A 15,677-nucleotide genomic window follows, 5' to 3' on the forward strand; every position below is an offset into this window, starting at 1 on the left:
AAGCAGTCTCTGTCCATTCTCATTCATCCTTCCAATGCCATAGCTCCTAAGCCAGGAGGGCCATGAGACATGGTCGGCCCCAACCCTGGCATTAAAGTCCCCCAGCAGGAACAGATGTTCGGTATTGGGGATGCTACTAATGATATTATGGAGTTCCTCGTAGAACTGGTCTTTAGCTTCAGGTGGGGAGCAGAGTGTTGGAGCATAGATGCTGAGCAGGTGTACTGGACCAGAGGTGGTGAGCAGTCGGATGGACAGTATGCGTTCTGAGCCATTGGAAGGTGGCTTTATCATGCTGAGCAAAGAGTTTCTGATGGCGAAGCCCACTCATGCTGTCTTGGTTCTTCAGGATCCATACCCTGCCAGTAGAAGGTGTAGTCTTGCTCTCTTAGAGATCCGCTCACTATGACTGACCACTCCAGTCAAAGCCCCCAATCAAAATGTACGATTCTGATTGTCATGGGAGAAACACACTATTAATTCAATCCCGTCCCTCCATGGATCGCCTAACATATCATTTAAAACTTTCCAAAATAAAGAAAGACCCAGCCAAATTGTACCTTTTATTAACCCCTGATTGAGGCTCACCAAACCAGGTGACTTTAAATCAACAAATTAACTATTTAATTAGAAAAACTAAATTCTTAAACACTGCTCAGATATAAACAACATTTAAAATAGAAAAAATTAGAGTCCTTGCAAATTTACAGTCCAATGTTGTTTGAAGTCCTCACAGCCGTCCGATGGAGAAAATAAGGTTCTTCAACAGTAGACCAGTCCGTCGTCTAATTCCAGCAGTAAGTGATGCTTTCCTTCTCTAGTGATGAATTTCAACAATTAACGACTAGCAAACACTTTTTAAATGTATCAAATTGGCTTTAGAATTTTTGAGGGATAAAAGATTGTCACAGTCTAACTTCCCTTCCTTCGGTTTAAATTATCAGAGATCTCTGTTTTGTCTTGATTTTTTTTAGAATTTTGAGAGATAATGATAACTAAACAGACTAAATTCTCTTCCTTCAGTTTAAATGGGCTGAGAGCTATTCTTTCAGGTTCTAACACACAGCTGTCTGTCTGTGTCTCGGTTAGAACAGTCTGTTTGCACTATATGCCAGTTCAAAATTAAATTGTAACAAATGTATCTCTCAATGCTCAGTCCAAGTGGCTGTATCCAAGGCAACGGGAATGCACCCTTTGAATTGCAGTCTCTGGATGGCTATATCTAAGGCAACAAGAATGTACATTCTCAGTAACTCCTGAGGCCTGCTTATTCTTAAAGCAGTACTGATCCTTTGCTGTCTTAAAGACACACCACATATTTCCTGAATAAAAAAACTACAGGATCACAACACAGAGTACAAATGTGGAATTAAGTCCATCATACAGTGGCAATATAAAATGTACATAGTGTAAAATGCTGTGCAAAAGCATTACTAAATTACATTTCTGGAGATTTACCTTCAAATGTTTTGATACTGACAGTACAGGTGTAAACTCTGACTGTACAGCATTCCCTTGCCTCTAATCCTCGTTTGATTTACAGGAATTAAATACAGTAAAAATAATTCAATCATACAGGCTCTAATGTTTTGCTGACGAGTAAAGAAATACCAGATAACTATTAATTAATTTTATCAGTGTCAGCCATGGCTCAGTTGGTCGCACTCTAGCCTCTGAGTTAGAAGGTTGTTGTTTCAGGAACCACTCCAGAGACTTCAACACATAACCTAGTCTGACACTTCAGTACAGTACTGAGGGAGTCAGGATGGTGTGCCACTGGGAGGGGAACTTGCAGGCGGTGATGTTCCCATTCATCAGTTGCCCTTGTTGTTCTAGGTAGTAGAGGTCACAAGTTTGGAAAGTGCTGTTGAAGAAGCCTTGGTGAGTTGCTGCAGTGCATCTTGTAGATGGTACACCCTGCTGCCACTGTGTGCCAGTATGGAGAGAGTGAATGTTTAAGGTTGTGGGTGGGATGCCAATCAAGTGGACTGCTTTCCCCTGAATGGTGTCGAGTGTTGTTGGAGTGGCACTCATCCAGGCAAGTGGGGATGCCATCACACTCCTGACTTGGGCCTTGTTGATAGATGGACAGGCTCTGGGGAGTCAGGAGATGAGACACTCGTGGAATTCCCAACCTTTGACCTGCTCTTGTAGTCAAAGTCACAGTATTTATATGACTGGTCCAGTTCAATTTCTGGTCAATGGTAACGTCCAGCATATTGATGGTGGGGAATTAAGCAATGGTACTGCCATTGAATGTCAAGGGGCTATGGTTAGATTCTCTCTTGTTTGAGATGGGCATTGCCAAGCACTTGTGTGGTGCAAATGTTACTTGCCACTTATCAGGCCAAGCCTGAATGTTTTCCAAGTCTTGCTGCATGCAGACGCAGACTGCATCATTATCTGCAGAGTTACAAATGGTGCTGAACATCATCAGTGAACATCCCCACTTCTGACCTTATGATGAAGGGAAGGCCATTGATGAAGAAGCTGGAGATGATGGGACATAGGACACTGCCCTGAGGAACTGCTGCAGTGATGTTCGGGGGCTGAGATGATTGGCTTGCAATAAGTACTATCTTCCTTTGTGCTAGGAGGGTTTTGATTCCCTATGACTTCAGTTTTTCTAGGGCTGTTTGAGGCCATACTCAGTCAAATGCAGCCTTGATGTCAACGGCAGTCACTCTCACCTCACCTCTGGAATTCAGCCCTTTTGTCAATGTTTGGGCCAAAGCTGTATTGAGGACCATTGCAGAGTGGCCCTGGCAGTGAGCCGGTTATTGCTGTGTAAGTTAATAGCACTGTTGATGAACCCTTCCATCTATTGGCTGATGATCGAGAGTAGACTGGTGGGGTAGTAATTTGCCATGCAGTATCCACTGTGCATAACTGTTTCTTGATATCATATAGAGAGAATCAATTTGCTTGAAGTCTGCCATCTGTGATGGTGGGGACCTCAGGAGGAAGCTGAAATGGATCGTCCACTCAGCACTTCTGATAGAAGGTGGCTGCAAATGTGTCAGCCTTGTCTTTTGCACTCACTTTTACTGGGCTCCGCCATCATTGAGGATGGGAATGTTCATTGAGCCTCTTCCCCGATCAGTTGCTTATTTGCCCATCACCATTCATGACTGGATGTGGCAGGACTGCAGAGTTTTGATCTGATTGATTTGCTGTGGGATCACTTATCTCTGTCTATAGTATGCTGCTTCTGCTGTTTAACATGCTTGCAGTCCTGTGTTGTTGCTGCACCAAGTTGGCACTTCAAATTTGCAAAATATGCAATTATTTAAAACCTTTCAAGGTCATCCTAAAACACTTCACAGCCAATGAAGTTCTCTTGTAGTTACTGTGTTGTAGTTACTACATTGTAGTTACTGCTTTAATGATGGGAAATGTGGCAGCCAATTTGTGCATAGCAAGGTCCCACAAACAGCAATGAGATAAATGACTAAATAATGTTTTAGTAATGTTGATTGAGGGATAAATATTGGTCAAAGTATTGGGAGAACTCCCCTACTCTATTTTGAAAAGTGCCATGATATCTTTCATGCCCATCTGGGAGGACAAATAGACATCACTTTCATAAGATGGCATCTCCAACAGTGTAGCAGTTACTCAGTACTGTACTGAAGTACCAGCCTAGATTATGTATTCAAGTCTAAGTGGGGCTTAAAGCTACAATCTTCAGACTCAGAGGAAAGAGTGATACCAACTGAGCCAAGGCTGAGATATATATCTCTTCAAAGGATAGTCACTGGCTAACTTCACTAAATCAGCAGTCAGTCTGAAGTCAGGGATATGTGGCCAGGCAAAGACTCCATGACAGAATTTTTTCACACAAGTAGTATGTGACCATGTGGCAAGAGTCAGTTTTTTGTTAAGGGGCAGTGCAGGACAAGTGTCTGCAGTTTTTCAGAGAAAAATTTAAAATTTGGAATAACTATAAAATTGTTGTCTGTACTGAATACTGTTTATTTTCCTGCTTAACATTGAAGAAATTTGTTGGGTCATGCATGGCCTGAACATATTCGTCCATTTCAGGATGCCAGTAAACACAATGACCAAGAGTTCCACTTTGGGCACAATAGGTGTTCCAGGCACAATTTGCTCTCATTTTGAGAAGTGTCTTTTCTTTTGTTTTTTCCTCAAACTCATTTGCATATAAAACATAAATTCTGCCATGAACCAGCGTAATTAGGCAGCATTTGGAATGCAATTTCAAAAAAATGTTTTCATTTAAAAATTCCCATATATTTAAGACTGGTAACCTGGTGCATTTTTATTAATATAGCTGAAGATAGGTTTATCACAAAAAAACACTTTTAATCAGTGCCATCACCTGCAAGTAATGCAATTTTAAATAACTGAAAATGACTTTAAAAACTACACAGAACTATTTACTAGATACACTGTTGTACAGCAGTCAATTTTTTCGCAAAATAAATAAAAATGAAAATCTTTAAAAAATGCCTATTATTGTCCTCGCCCTACTTGCGCCACCAGGCGTGGTGGCCACTGCTGGGACTGCACCCAGCATGAGGAGCAGCAATGGAGGAGGCCCCGGAATAGAGGTAAGTGTGTGAGACCTCACCAGGGACAATCGGCTGGGCCCTGGTGAGGCAAGGGGGGCTCAATTGAGGTGGGGGGGGGGAATGTTCTGCGGAAGGGGGGAGGGGGGTGCGGCTTGTACCATGGGGGGGGGGGGGGGCGCCGTCTGTGGGGCACAGGATGCCCGCTTAGGAGAGCCCAACTACCAGCCTGCAAGGAGGCTGCCAGGTTTTACTGGACCTCCTGAGGTGCTGAGCCCCCCATTCACCACTGGTAATATACCTGCGGCAACGGGAGGAGGCCTTTAAGTGGCAAATAACTGGCCTCTTAAAGGTCTTAATTGGCCTGGGGCAGGCGGGCTGTTTGTCACCACCACCGCTTGTAAAATTGCAGCAAGGATGGGAAGCTGATGGGACCAGCAACAGCAATTATGGATGGGCCATGAACGAATCCAATGAAAAAAATCCACGATGGGGGGAGAGGAAATGTCAGTAGGTTTGGATGAATAGAAGGAGCCTTGGTTTGAGCATAAACAATGCTGCAGACCCATTGAGCTGAATAGCCTGGTTCATTAGTATGTTTAGTACGAAATGCTCCAAGACCATGGGTGTATGTAAATGTACTGATATGAGACTCACACAAAATGGGTAGAGCGCCACCAATTCTCCAAATGGGTTTGTCCTATTTACTTGCAAATCAGATGAACCCAATTGAAAACAAATTTCGTGTGCCATGCAAGCATAACTAACCTCAAATAAAAATCTCTTTGCCAGCAAAGTCAGGAAGTGGATAGGTGTGGTGTTCATTTTCAAAGGCAGGTGAGCACTATTTTGCACTGGGAGCATGAATACAACAGCTCTGATGTGTCATGCCAGTCACAAATGTAAAATGGTGATGGAGTTCCCCTTTAATAAAGCACATGGTCTGTTACAGGCTTACAGTATGAAAATAGATTGTCAACGAAAAGTTGGTGTTGACAAGCCCATTTAACTGGGGCTTTATTCTATTCAATTTTATAGTGAGTGAGTTGGCAGACAGCCATTCCTCCCACACCCTCATTATAAACAGAGCTCTAATATATTAGAGCTGATTGTAGACAGGTTTGTAATTCTTACTGTGCAACATTTTACAATTACAAGAAATTATCAGCCAATGCAAGATTTTAGGAAATGCATGTCAGCAATATTCTCCTCAAATTATACTCATTTCAAAATGAGTACTATTACACAGTATTTGTACAGCACAACTGCACAAAATAACAGAAGGAATTGTTAAATATAAAAATCATTAAACAGGTCAACTCACAGCTGAAGGAACCAATATATGCTTTTGATCGACTGTGCATATGAGAAAGTTTGGCTGCAAAAAGCCAAGTCAGGTTTTTTGAAGCACTACAAGCCATGTTTTCCAATGAATGTGAAGAGATTTTGTATATAGCATTCAAATTCTTTTCAAGGATCATGAAGAGTTTTCTCCCCCACATCAGCATGTCTCTATGACAATCTGATAACAATCCATCTGGTTTGATATTTTTGATTTCATGTCTATGAATCTCCTCAACATCAAAATAGCGTGTCCATTATGACAAAATACCTTATTGAAATCAAAAGACTAGAACTTTCCATGTGTTTCTATGCACCACTCAGTGTATGACACTGCCTTGCACGTGTACCTGCATGTGCTCACCACCAGTCTGGAAGACTTGAAAGACCAATAAATAAAACAACCTTGCCAGTATAAGCAGGAACTCGCTGCCCACAAGGTGTTGGAAGCAGAGACAATCAAGAACTTCAAAAGGTAATTGGATGGCCACTTGAAGGAAATAGACCTGCTGAGCCATGAGGATCGAGTGGGGAAGTAGGACTGACTGAATAGCTCCATGGAGAGCCGGCATGAATTTGATGAGCCGAATGGCCTTCTTCTGTGCTGTAAATAACTCTAGGTATCGTCCGCAGCCCCACACTCTTCCTGCACCTCCAAAATCAACAGATTCACTCGACACAAATATTACGAATCATCTATAAACATTTATTGTTTCTGAATGTTTCTTAATGTGACCGACACAATATAGGTTCAGACAAAATCAACACAGATTGGTCAACTGCCTCCAGGAGGCAACCTGTAATCTCTTTTACAATTAGAGCGGGTTATATTTCACAAGTGTCACCTTTGACTTAGTGATGTCACTCTCACCCCAGAGTAGAAGGTCAAGGGTTCAAACCCCGCTCTAGAGATTTAAATACATAAACGCGTTGGCACTTCAGTGCACTGCTGAGGGAGTGCTGCTCTGACAGAGGTGCCGTCTTTTGGATAATATGTTCAACTAAAGCCACGTCTGCCCTCTCAGATGAATGTAAAATATCCCACAGCACTTTTGCAAGAAGAGCAGGGGTGGTCTCCTGGTGTTCTGGCTATATTTACCCCTCAGCCAACACCTCAAAACAGATTATCTGGTCATTTATTTTCATTGCTGTTTGTGAGACATTGCTATGTGTGAATTGGCTGCTGAGTTTCCTACATTACAACAGTGACTGCAGCTCCAAGTACTTCGTTGGCTGTAAAATGCTTTGGGGTGTACCAAGATCAAGAAAGGCACTATACAAATGCAAGTTTTTTATTTTCATTCTTTCTATCCTCCAATTCATCCAGTGATACATTGTAGGAACTGAAGGAGTTAGAAACAATCTCCTGTGTGTGAGGAACTTACTAGTTTTCTCCATTCCTCCTCCTCAGGTTAAATTTGGCCCAATTTGCTTGTCTTGGAATATAATTTGAGTAGTAATGTTGTGATTGATATCCAATCAAGTATCAAGTGGTTGCAACTTTTTCCCTAATGTTAAATTTGCTCTTAGTAATTTTTCCAAACAATTTCATGTTCAGACCCACACTCAATACTTAATTTGTGTGTTAAGCAGTAATTACTTTGAATATTCAAATTGATTGCATTTATTTGCTTGCCACATCAGTATGGCAGAGCACTTTAAAGAAAAGTGTATCATAAACTGAGCAGCATGATGTTGCATCAAGTCTTACAATGTAAGGTGCATTGATAGAGGAGCATCAGAAGGCATCCATAGGTAGCAGATGTCTGATGCTTTGTACAACCAAAGTAGTGTAGTTGAGCTGCATCTCAACAATGATGTGCTGTCAGGCCTGCAACTTCAGGAACCAGACCTGGATGTCTTGATGCCCCTCTCATTGGAAATAAAGGGACTATCGTTCAACTTCTGTCAACTGAATGCTTCCAGACACCAAGAGAAACCAGTCAGATCAGCCTGGAGACAGTTCACCAGTGAGGCATTGAGATAATTTTGTATGCATATTTACAAAAATTACAAAAGATTCACCTTTCCCCCCATTGTTGTGCAAACCAAATTCATTATATCAATTGTAAATGAAAAAAGCACCAAAAGCAAACTCTACAGGTTTCGACATTTGTATTTATTAATCGAAATGTGCAGATGTGCCATGTGCTTTGTGAACTGAAGCATTCTTTCTCGCTTAGCCACACTCAATTGGGAGAAGGAGCTGTGAAGGTTTGCAAACAGTTTCCCCGAGGACCTGTTTGTGAGTCTGATGGCTGCTTCCTCTACCTGTTGCAGACTCAGATGATGCAAGTGTCTCTCAATCCTTGCCAAGAAATGGTCCAATTGTGCACATTGCTGGAGATTTCTCTTATTGTATGCTGCACAGTTGATTGCAACTCATGCTAAACAATATTTCCTAATGACAGAAGAATCCATGGGTTGCATTTTCCAGGACCTTGGAGGGGGGCATGGAGCTAGGGCAGGGGATGAGGAAATTCTGAAAAAAAGGCATTATATTTGCAGATGAGTTCTTGCCTCCGGCCGCATTTCCCAGGGACGGGCTGGGTCCGATGCCAGAAACCCACGCATTCGCAGCAGGGTCCCAACTTTCACACCACACAGCAATTTTGCCAGCGTCACGTGGGCCCCCCACTTTTTCTGCACCCCTGCAAGTGAGAGGAGGTGGCTGCACAATGGGAGGTCAGAGCTGTGTTTTAGATGAAGGAGATCTAAATGTTTCTAGCAGAAAATGGCAATGTTGTTGTCTTCCCATGTTGCAGCCTTGCCATGAAGTGTGGAACTCCTGGAGATGGATGTCTCCCACCAACATGAGCCTCATCAGGTCTCAGCCACTCCCCTGATACTGATGATGCCTCCAATGCTTCCCTGCTGCTCCTGCTTCTTGGTTCTCAGCAGCACTCCCACTGGTCACACAGTGAGGGCTGCTGGCCTCCCTTGCAGTGGACCACACTGTCTGCAGCTCCCACCTCCAGAACCTTCCACCATCCCGAGTTGTTTGGCAAATGTGGAGGTGACCCATTAATTGACCACCTCCCATAAAATTCAGCCAGAAGGGGCACTGCTGCCTCGAGTGTGGTAATGAGCCAGGAATGACCCCGACATTGGGTTTCTGATGCCCATTGCAAAATTCAGTCCCATAACTCTCTCCAATCCAGATTGTAGCATCTTGTGCAATAAATTCATGCTTCTGAATAATCCTTATTACATCAGTAGCCCCGCATGGTCTGAATCATGAAGTAAATTCAGCAGGGCCTGTAACAAACAATGCACAACAATGACCACTCTGCCCATTTACCTACAGTTGGAGTTTGATGAGGCAGTACTTGGTCAGATTCCTGGGTTGATGGAGAGGTTGGCTCTGTGACAATATCATAGCATCAGCTTCCCACTTCCTGAGCCTTAGGCCTTTCTGTGAGAAAATATGACAGAGAATGAGCACATATTTAACTGTAGAACAGAGGCAGAGGCAGAAGCATAGAAACAAGGATACCTGGCAGGGGAGAGACCATGATCAGTGGCCTTTGATCCTGTTTCAGGTAAGTTTTGAGTAAAATAGATGTAACTAATTCTCGAGCTTCAGGCCATGGAGTGCATAACACCGTTTGGATGGCGGTGAAGGATAATGAAGGAGATACAATGGTTGACCGCACTTTCTTCATTAAGAAAATCCTTATTAATTGCTGTGGATTCCAAGCTGCAGACATCTTCTGCCTGTAGGACTTCCTCAGCAGTTGATATTTTGATGTGACGTTCAAGAACGTGGCGGGATGCATCAAGTTCCTGAAGGTGTTCAGGGAGAGGGGAAACCAGGCACCGCTATCGATCCTCACAGTGGAGCCGCTCTTCATGCTGCCGTCGCAACGTGACCGGGTGGTGAAAATCCACCTCTACAACCCCCATGTTCCTGCCATGGATGTACTCACCTTCTTTGCCAGGTACGTCAAGGCGGCCAGCAGCAGTACCGATGTCAAGGACCCCTTTGGGATTTGGACCAGCAAGCGGCAGGTCAAGGTGACCTTGAAGGTTGATGCCAACGGAGCCATCATCCATCCCCCCTCCAGCTTCGCTATCGGGGAAGCACTCAGGCTGTCATGTAGAATTATTAATGATTATAAATTATAAAGCAGATTGTCAAATGGTTTCCAACTCCACTGTGATATTTATAATTTGTGTAATGCTGTTTTCATGTAGTTGATGCAAACAAATGTGCAATATTTTAAGTCTTTGAAATTATGCAAACCATTGTGGGAAACTTGCTGTTGAAAGCATGCTATGGTATTACTGCATCTCTACTGGAGCTTTCCTGTCTTCATTTTTACAGAGGAATTAACCTATTTAATCAAAAAAATTGAAAGCAAGGGCTTATATGAATGCAAAGATTCTTCTGACTGGGAGAGAGATATAAAGAACAGCAAATGGACACTAAAAGTAGTAAGAGTTACAAAAAGGGATGAGAAAAAACAAGAGTGCCGCTAAAGTTTACCAGTATATTAAGAGAAGGGAGGTGAATAAGAGTAATGAGGGACTATTAAAGACAGAACAGGTAATATTGTCATTGAAAATCAGGAAATGGCATACTTGCTAAATGCTTACCTTATATCAATCTCTACTCCTGATATAAGGAAAAGCAAAAAATAAATTAAGGGGAGGAACTTAGTGGATTTAAAACAAGACTAACTATAGACAAATCTCCAGTGCCTGATGGGTTCTATTCCAGGTATTAAAAGGAGGAGGTAATGATCTTCCAAAACACACTCGATTCAGGAATTATCTCCATAGATTAGCAATTTTCCAATGCTATTTAACTAATTAAGAATGGTAAGATAGATAAAGTATAGGATTAGCAGTCTAACATCTGCATGGGGAAGTTACCAGAATCTATTATTACAGACAGAGTGACTGAGCACTTGGAGAAATACAAACAGATCAAGGGAACTACAGTCCAGTTCGTCTGACATCAGTCATAGGGAAAATTCTGAAATCCATTCAACAAGGCATTTAGAAAACCATATGATTAGAGTCATAGAGTCATATATGGCACAGAAGGAGGCCATTTGGCCCATCGGGTCCATGCTGGCTCCCCACAGAGCTATCCAATCCACAACTTGATCCCCATAGCCCTGCAAGTTTATTTCCTTCAAGTGGCCAATTTCCTTTGAGGTCAGTGATTGTCTCTGCTTCTGTGGCGTTCCCATGCGCCTACTGTCCTTTACCTTCTAGGCAGTAGAGGTCGTGGGTTTGGAAGGTGTTGCTGAAGAAGCCTTAGTGAGGTGCTACAGTGCATCTTGTAGATAGCAAACACTGCAGACACGATGCACTGAGTGATTACGGTGGTAGATGGGGTGTCAATAAAACTGACTGTTTTGTCCTCAATGGTAGAGCTTCTTGAGTGTTGTTGGAGCTGCACTCATGCAGGCAGTTGAAGAGTATTTCATTACACTCCTGACTTGTAAATGATGGAAATGCTTTTAGGGAGAGAGGAAGGTGAGTTACTCACCGAAAAATTCCCAGCCTCTGACCCGCTCTTGTGGTGACATTATTTATGTGCCCTCCCCTCCACAGGATGTTGATGGTGGAGGATTCAGTGATGGTAATGCTTTTGAATGTCAAGGGGAGATGATTAGATTCTCTCTTGTTGGAGAGAGTCATTGTCTGGAACTTGTGTGGCATTAATGTTACTTGCCACTTATCAGCCTAAGCCTGAATGTTGTGCAAGTCTACATACGAACACACGGATTAGGAGCAGGAGTAGGCCACTTGGCCCTTTGAGCCTGCTCTGCCATTCAATAAGTTCATGGCTGAACTGATTACTCCACATTTCCACCTACCCCCGATAACCTTCCACACCCCCTTGCTTATCAAGAATCTATCTACCTTTGCCTTAAAAATATTCAAAGACTCTGCTTTCACTGCCTTTTGAGGAAGAGAATTCCAAAGAGTCACGACCCTCTGAGAGAAAATATTTCTCCTCATCTCTGTGTTAAATGGGCAACTCCTTATTTTTAAACAGTGAGCCCTAGTTCTAGATTCTCCCACAAGGGGAAACATCCTTTCCACATCCACCCTGTCAAGACCCCTCAGGATCTTATATGTTTCAATCAAGTTGCTTCTTACTCTTCTAAATTTCAGTGGATACAAGCCTAGCTTGTCCAATCTTTCCTCATAAGACAGCCCGCCCATTCCAGGTATTAGTCTAGTACATCTTCTCTGTACTGCCTCCAACACATTTACATCCTTCCTTGAATAAGCAGACCAGTACTGTACACAGTACTCCAAATGTGGCCTCACCAATGCCCTGTATAGTTGAAGCATAACCTCCCTACTTTTGTATTCAATTCCCCTCACGATAAATGATAACATTCTGTTTAGCATTCCTAATTATGTGCTGTACCTGCATACAAACTTTTTGCGATTCATGCACTAGGACACCCAGAGCCCTCTGCATCTCAGAGCTCTGCAATATCTCACCATTTAGATAATATGCTTTTTTATTCTTTCTGCCAAAGTGGACAATTTCCCACATTATAGTCCATTTGCCAGGTCTTTGCCCACTCACTTAACCTATCTATATCCCTTTGTAGCCCCCTCATGTCCTCTTCACAAGTTACTTTCCTACCTATCTTCGTGTCATCAGCAAATTTAGCAACCATACCTTCGATCCCTTCATCTAAGTCATTTATATAAATTGTAAAAAGTTGAAGCCCTGGCACTGATCCCTGTGGCACACCACTCATTACATCTTGCCAACCAGAAAATGACCTAGGCAGAGGCAACATGGTTTTATGGAAGGGAAATTGTGTTTAACCAATCTATCAGTTTTTTGAGGATGTAGCTAATAAGGTAGATAAAGGAGAACCAGTGGATATAGTATATTTGGATTCTCAAAAGGCATTCAATAAGGTGCCACATAAAAGGTTGTTACAATGGATAAAGGCTCATGGGGTTTGAGGATAATATATTAGCATGAATAGAAGATTGGTTGCATGTTGGCAGGCTGTTATTAGTGTGGTACCACAAGGATCAGTTCTGGACCCTCAGCTATTTACAATCTATATTAATGAATTAGATGAAGGGACTAAATGCAGTCTATCCAGGTTTGCTGATGATACATAGCTAGGTGGGAAAGTAAGCTATCAGGAGGGCACAAGGAGGGGAAGTTTTATGCTCTTCCCCATGGCTAGTTTGGATGTGGGGAGAGCATTTAATTGGGCAGTTGGGCAGGATGGTGTCAGGGGAAGGGGAGGGGATGGGGGTGGGGGTGGGTGGTAGCCACCTTCCCGCTTCCACCCCAGTTAAGTCCGTGGCAGGAAGGCCCATGGACAGCCTTCCCATCCCGCCACCAATTGAGGCCCTTAGCAAATAATGCCCAATTAAGGGCCTCATCCTGCCTCCGCCGGTATTAGCCCAGTGGCGGGTGGGCCTGTTGCCACACGGGGAGCACGCCAAGCCTGTTCAAGGGACCCAACATTGGGAAGGCGGGGCCCAGTGAGAGCCACTTGCTGCTGACCTCCATTAACTCCCCTCTCCTGCAATCCCCACCCTGCGAAAATTCTCCCATCCTGACTCACCTGTGGCCTGAGTCCCTCGCCTCTGGTGGGTGCATTACTGGCAGCAGCCATTGCCTCTGCGCTGATGCTGCTCAGTGGAAGAGCTGCTGGCCTCTGACTGGCTGGCAGCTCTCAGCAGGCGGGTCTTCCGTTGCAGGGTCCTTAATCCCAGATAAGGCCCGCCACTGTCCACTTAAGTGCCTAATTGACACATAATATGGCGGGCCTTCCCCAGAGAAGATAATGCGTGACTCTTGTCTTTGCTTCTGCTGGTGGCCGAGACCCCTATCGCTCACATAAAATCTCCCCCATGAAATCTGCAGAGGGATATAGACAGGGAAGTGAGTGGGCAAGAAGGTGGCAGATGGAGTACAATGTGCTGCAATGTAAGGCTATTCACTTCAGCAGGAAGAATAGACGAAATAGAATATTTTTTAAAACTGAGAAATTATTAAATTTGTGTTAAAAGGGATTTGGGAGTCCTTTTACATGAAACATAGAAAGTTAACCTGCAGCTACAGCAAGCAATTAGGAAGGCAAATGATATGTTGGCCTTTATTGCAAAGGGATTGGGATACAATATTAAGAAAGTCTTGCTGCAGTTGTATAGGGCTTTGTTGAGACCAAACCTGGAGTACTGTATAGTTTTGGTCTCTATTGTCAAGGAAGGAGGCAGTGCAACAAAGGTTCTCTAGATTAATTGATTTTAGGGATGAGATGATTGTCCTGTGAGGAAAGATTGAGTAGAATGTGTTTATACTCTCTGGAGTTTAGAAGAATGAGGTGTGATCTCATTGAAGCAAGAGTTTGAGAGGGCTTGACAGGGTAGATGCAGTGAAACTATTTCCCCTGGCTGGAGAGTCTAGAACTAGGAGGCTTATTTTCAGGATAAGGAGTCGGCCATTTGGGATTCAGATGAGGAGAAATTTCTTCACTCAGAGGGTTGTGAATCTTTGGAATTCACCACCTCAGAGGGCCATGGATGCTCAGTCATTGAGTATATTCAAGGCTGAGATCAGAAGATTTTTGGACTTCAAGGGAATCACAGGATTATGGGGATCAGGTGAGAAAGTGGAATTGAGGTTGACGATCAGTCAGCCATGATTCTATTGAATGGCAAAGCAGGATCAAGGGGCCAAATGGCCCATTCCTATTTCTTATGTCCTTTTTTCTTATGCTTTTTCAATGCAGAGAAGTAAACTTTTTCCACCAGTTGCTGAGTTTTTCCCCTTTCTAGGATTAGAATAACAAGTTTCTTATTTTTTTAAAGACAGCCCTGAACTAAAAGTGAAATTAAAAACTTCAGGGTTCTAGGGAGATAGAACTGGTTCAATCTGTTAAATCAGACTCAGAGCCATCCAAGCTCAGATCACAAGATGGAGTGTGCAGGCAAGCTGAAGAGAGTGGAAGCTGAATCTGGGAGCTAGCCACAGGCAAATATGAGTGACTGCAGCTATTTTGTTTACTTAAGCTAATACCGGTTGATCCATGCCATCAAAGCTGTCATGAACAGAGTTGAGGACGTTCTGGAGTAGTACGCAATTTTTGGTGAAGACAGTTACCGTGGAGTTCGGGTTGAAGGGAAACTGCTGTCGGATGAGAATCAATGGCTGCATCTTGGAAGAAAGAAGCCAGAGATCTACCTGAGGAAGTTCAGAGTTTTGAAGAACTTTGTGGTGTAATTGGTGCCATATTTGCTGAGTGGACTACCCAGTAAATCCATGAGCTCTTTCTTTGTTGTATCTGACAGTTAATGTATAATTTGTAATATATACATTGACCATGATTTGTCTGTCATTCATGTTTAATTTTTCTTGATTTTGATTTGATTATTAGAATAAAAGTTATAAAAGTGAAATCTTGTCTGTTTGGTTTAGCTATTGGGTTCGGTTTGATAAATTTGGTTCCTTTGGTTTGTTGATTTCCACGGGGATCATAATAAAATCAGCAGTCCTTGCTTTCCTTTAGCAGCCAGGTTTCTCGAGGCCCAGGAAACCCGGCCGGCCAAAGTTTAATTTGAGATCATGGATCAATATGAAGCTAATTGCCAACCTGGGAGCAAGTTGTTTGCTTGCCCCTCCAACAACGCCCCCCCCCCCCCCCACCTCCCACCCCCACCAATCCAGCCTCTGGTAAAACAGGAAGAGATCAAATTGGAGTCAGGGTTCAGATTTTTTACACTTTAAGCTCCGATTTGACCTGAACCCACTCTTTTTTTAGGGGGATTAAAGCTCCCTCTCCAAATGTCACA

The sequence above is a fragment of the Heterodontus francisci genome, chromosome 25 (genome assembly GCF_036365525.1).
Source record: "Heterodontus francisci isolate sHetFra1 chromosome 25, sHetFra1.hap1, whole genome shotgun sequence".
Taxonomy (NCBI): domain Eukaryota; kingdom Metazoa; phylum Chordata; class Chondrichthyes; order Heterodontiformes; family Heterodontidae; genus Heterodontus; species Heterodontus francisci.